Raw genomic sequence first — 6,000 nt, 5'->3', positions numbered from 1 at the left:
TTGTGTCGTCCTCCCGGGTCAAACTGACCCCGTCTATCTTAACTGTTCCTTCTTTCCTCCCTTACTTCTCTCTTTCTTTCCTTCCTTCCTCCCTCCCTCCTTCTTTCCTTCCCTCCTTCGTTTGTTCGTTCCTTCCTTCCCTCCTCCCTTCCTTCCTTCCTTCCCTTCCTCCCTTCTTTCTTTCCTCGCTCCCTCTTTCTCTCTTTCTTTCCTCCCTCCTACCTTCCCCGCCCTTCCTCCTTCCTTCTTTCCTCCCTCCCTCCTAACTTCCTTCCTTCTTTCATCAGTTCTTCCTTCCTTTCCTTCCTCCCTTCCTTCTTTCCTTTCCTCCCTTCATTCCTCCCTCCTTTCCTTCCTCCCTCCTTTCCTTCCTTCCTTCCTTCCTTCCATCCTTCCTTCTGTCCTTCCTTCCTTCCTCCCTCCCTTCCTTCCTACTTCCTCCCTTCCTTCCTTGACTTGAGGACAACAGGAGGGTTAAAGGAATACTGGATTCTAGAGCAAAAAGAGTTGAACGTTGAACTTGACATGTTTCAAACATACACAGAGTCCACCAGAGAAATAGAATGTCCATCTTTGCAGGTTGAGTTTGAGAAGTATTTCCCCTCTGCTAAAGACCCACAAATTGAGAGGGAATGAATACTGTATCCTTTTATTTCAGAACCATCATCTCTCTCACTTAAACTTAAACTTAAAGAGGACGAACTACTGGAGTTCAAACTCAATGAGGGCTTAATTCACATCACTTTTTGTAGTTAAGACAGAACACTGAACTTTCTACAACAGCATTAAAGTCTCTGTCACCTTTTCCATCCATAAACTTATGTAAGGCTGGGTTTTCAGCAATGACTGTGTAGCGAATTATGGAAATGATAAGATATTAAAAATAGCTCTCGTAATCAGGGGCACCATCCTTCACCTAAGAAGGAAAATATTTTACTTAATTGGTTGTTTGTTTGATTAACCAATTAATAAATCATAATAAGTAATAAATCAATACGTTTCTGAATCAGTCAAATATCTAAAGTTCATGGATCTACGGTTCAATAGATCCCCTGTATCACTTCAAAGAATAGACATACACAATTAATTGAGTTTTATGGATTTTATTAACTACACACTACTAATAAATGATGTATAAATAAAGGTAATGATGAGTTTGCAATACAATATGAATTCAACAGATGGTTACTCGATATAGCGACATGAATGAAAGACGATAGTGAATGATGAATTTAAATGAACGATATGTAATTATGTAGAAACTATGAAAACTTGTAAGTTTTACTGAGTTTTACTTTTAAAGAAAATTTGAATTACTCGATCTGACATCAACCCTTGATTAAAGCAATATTTGGATCTTACTTTCATCCATGGAGGGCCTCAGCTGTCCGTCCTTCAGAACCACGTGTACGCACACCAAGTGGAAGATCTCAGAGAGCGTTGCAGGTCCGGGCGGGGTGCTGTGAGGATGGTCCGGTTCGGCTGGCCGTTTCTCTGACTGCCTGGTCCGGTGGTTGTCTGTCATAGGATTGACAGACGTTTGTCTGCCCAAAAAGCTCTCGCAGGTTGATGAAAGATGGAGGAAGAGTCCAATTTAACTAGTTCACTGTTTAATAACTTTGTGGAGAGATCTCAGCGTTGGCCACACGTCAAAATCCTTAAAAATGTCAAAACAGGCTGAATGCAAAACTTAATGACGTGTTTACTTAAAGGGCCTTTTCTCTGTACGTTTGCCTGCAAAAGTTACAAGATTACAAAAACTTAAGGAAACTTAGATAAAGAATAACTAAAGATTAAAATAAGGTAAGGTGACTAAGGTAAGAATGTGTGAGGTGAAGAAAAGAAAAAATGGACAAAGCAAAACCTGAAACAACGCAAAGTAAGTCAAGCAAAGCCGGTTTCAGATGGGTGCAGCTGGTTTTTTACCTGTGGAGATTCATTACAAGCTGATTAGTTCAAACATTTCAATTCAATTTCCATTTTGTGAATTTTAAATAAAAGAACAGTCATTTATTTCCTTATTGAAGTTTTCTTAAAAATATAGTTAAAATCTCGTCTCGTCTCGATCTCGTGAACCAAATATCTCGTCTCGTCTCTTGAGCTGAGTGTATCGTCACACCCCTAATAATAACACTGCACTAAAAAATGGTATATGTGCACTACTTCTTTCATTAAAAAATATTCTTGATGCCATCCAGTACGCTAGGATAACAAGGTTGGAACCTCAGAATAAGTACATGAAAGCACTGTGTCTGTAAAAGCACATGATTCACATTTTGTCTGGACTGCATATTTTGAAAACTACTTTTAACATATTTGTTTTATTCATTTTTTTAGTGACTACAGAGATACAAATCCACCACTCTGTCAGCATTTTGTGTTTTTTGTGTAAAAACACTTGCACTTGTGTAAGTGCAAGTTTATAAAAAGCTCCCCAGTATATTACTTCGAGGGCGCTTCAGTGATTCAATAAAAACCTGCATATAGTGCTCAAATCAGCAGATACTCTGACTTTCAATCCATTATAGGGGTCAAACTTGAAAAAAAAACCTGGATCCTACACTTCCCATAATGCAACTCAGTATCATCGTTCTGTTAGACCATCAATACCTGGTCAATCTTTCATACTCATATTAGTAAGTACACTGTGCCCTTTCATGCATGTGTGCAGTGGTAAATACAGTATAAAAACACTACGAATTCCATTAAACTAAACGTCTCCAGGATTCATTCTCACAACTGAATATCACAGAGAACGTGCTTTATTTCTGCATTCATTTGCAATAGATTGTATTGTATTCAGCCATTATATACATATTCATAGCTATATGCGTGCACTTATGGCAAACACCATGGGGATTTGTGCAGACATAATCATGCATAATGTTTTTGATCAAGGCATTTGTTTTTAATTGTCTATTGTTAACTATGGAATCAAAATTCTGCTGTGTGCATGCAAGTTTTCCTATTCATCACATGATGTTCAAAGTGTATCAATAGACACTGACAGAGATTTTCTTTATTAATAAAATACAAGAAACACAACCTTGGTGTTATTACTGAGGAAAAAACTAAGAGGAACAGTTGACATAATTGATAATTTGCAGCCCCAGAGCGCTGTTAAGCAATAGAACTTTGATGCTGCATGAGCTCCAAACCTCTCACCTCCACTTAAAAGCTAGTTATAAGTTAAATAGTCATTCTGTGTTCATCATCAAGCTATTTAACCTTAAAGACACTCCCTGTCACAGAGAATTGATTTAAGTCAAAGTGCTCATTTATGCCAACCCATCACCTGTAAAGTGAGGTAAAAAGAAAAACCATAATGTCCATAATTGGTGTACTTATAGGAGCTGTAATCCTCAAATTGAAATCATTTTGTAAACTTTAATCTAAAACCTAATTTCAGTAAGTCACTCAGGGAACAGGCCCATCTTTAAACACATACATGCTAACAGTTTTGTAGTGTTGTCTGTGAAGTTCCTCAAACTGGAAACTGGGGTGGCACATAGGAGAAAGACTGACTGCTAAAATTATGGATTTGTCAAATAAATAAATAAATGAATAAATCAGTCGGGTGCAGAAAGAAATAGAGCTTTCACTGCCATCCCCTGTTAGCACTCTGTCACTTTGAAAGGTCCAGAGCTGCAGGTTATAAATGATGGATGGGCCAGAGTGGAGGGCACAGGGGCTATTATTTTTGTGATGGTGATCTACTGGAATGGATACAAGCCAAAATATGTTACTGCCCTGGAAGTGGAATTCTAGGATTTTGATGCAAACATTAAAAATACAAGCTAGCATCGTGAGCCTGTATTCAGTTGTTCCACACTACTACTACAGAGTGGTGCTGTAATTGAGCTAAATGCTAATGTTAGCATTCTAACAATATTAACAAGTTGATGTCTAGCAGGTAATGATTATCATTTCACCATCTCAGTATAGTACATTAGCATTCACCAGTTAGCACTACACAAAATGTACAGTTGAGGGCTCATGGATAATGTATTTATTGGGTTATATATCAAATGCAATAAGGACAGTTTTAACTTGATGATTACCTGATGCGATTACTATTTATCCAGTACGGAACATGAATGGCTGTACCAGTTCCATGGCAGTTCAACAAGGTAAGATCAACCAAGTCAAACTCTGCAGTAGAAGGACTGCTGCTGGGAATTGAACACAGTACTTCTTGAAAGTTTAACCCACCACTCTCAAATGGGTTTGACAATGTTCATCCTCACTGCATGGAAAATTATTGGAATTACACCTCAATTATTGTCTTAAAAAGTGCCATATGTAGATTTTGAATTGTGACATTCAGTACCATTGGTTTCCAGCACTGTCCAATACTGTCCATCTCATACAGATTGTATTTCTTATATAGCATAATGTTCGCCAAACCATTAAAACCCTTTAAATATGTTATATTTCAAGTGTCATACAGTATTTAGATGATGCTTTGTCCTTGCATGGTTTCCTATGGCTCATTTTAGAGATATCTGGCAGTTTGATGGATCACATGTAGAGTGAAGGATCCTGATAGTTTTCATTGCTCAACCAACCAATCAAGTATGTTGTAATGAAGGCTTTGGAGGTGAAATACAAATGTTCTGACTCTGCACATGTTTGTATGTTAGTCTGTGGTAAAAGACAAAAAAACCTCTCTGACACTAACTTTCAATTACTTCTCAATGTAAATACATCTGTCCCTAAATACTGTTTGTTGCATTTAGTTTTGGGAATAAGAAATGAGTAGCGCCTGTGGACATAGTATAATGTGTATATCATAAGCAAGTAATTACATAGATTACATTGTAGACCTCATGCAAAAATAATGAGAACACATAACCAGGTGCAGTAGAATGAGTGAAAACAGCTGCGTGCAAAGCAGAACATAATAGTAGTGTGTGTATGTGACTGTATAAAATAATTGTATGTTTATATGTGTCTCCTGTGTGTGCATATCTGCTGTCAGATTGTACTGTAGTGTTTGTGTAATTGTTTGTATGTGAAACTGCAGTGTGTATTTAAAGTGTTCAAATCTGTATTCCCAAAAACCAATCACAGACCTCTGAACCTCTCTGATGAAACTTATACAATACAATTTGTAACACTCATATTTAAATATTCATGCCGTTAGAATATTAATGCATTCTCAGGTAAAATCTAATCATTATAGTTCCATGAAATATGTATTAAAGCCTTTCATTATATCACTCATATAATCATTTATTATATCTTAGTTGTTGCTGACTGACATGAGCAAGATCTCATATTTAATTATAACCAGAAACATATCTTCTACGGAATAGCTCCTGACACTGTCTGAAGAACAGATTGGCTATTTAACTACCTGCCAGATGTCAGGTCCCACAATAAAACAATCCTCCAGTGGAGAGAAAAGAGAGACATGTTTCTTTTTGAACTACAGTGGTAGAAGAAAGGAACAAAGAAAAGTAAAACAAAGAAGATGAGCAGTTCAGATGAGCAAAGTTAATTTTCCTCTTGCATTACCTGTGTGTAAATATGAGTGACATTATTGTTTATAAAGACAGATACTATTATACGCATACTGTGTAACTTTACATTTATATAAAGTCACCAGCACTTAATATCATTTATCATTGTTGATGACAGCAGCTGAGGTGGTATGTGACTCCGGTGTTAGCATTGGCTAAATTAGGTTGAGAAGCGAAAGTGAAGATTCATCATTTTTTAATCACGACAGTTTAAAAAGTAAACTCCTCCCATCTTTAAGTGGCCCCATATTAGAGCAGTATTGGGGTGACTGGTGTGACTGTTGGGTCAGCCCTGTGATATGCACACATTTTTCACAGAAGTCATATTTTCAACTCCTGCGACTATGCCAGTGACATGCAAAAAATTTTGCTTCATGTTTGGTTTGAACACATCATAAATATGAAGGCGTGGAGTATGATAAAGCCAACAGTAATGCAGACAGTTTTGTTCAGTCCAGTACAAAAATTAAATGTG

This window comes from Scomber scombrus, chromosome 9, assembly GCF_963691925.1.
Source record: "Scomber scombrus chromosome 9, fScoSco1.1, whole genome shotgun sequence".
Lineage (NCBI taxonomy): Eukaryota > Metazoa > Chordata > Actinopteri > Scombriformes > Scombridae > Scomber > Scomber scombrus.
Note: the sequence above shows the minus strand (reverse complement) of the source record.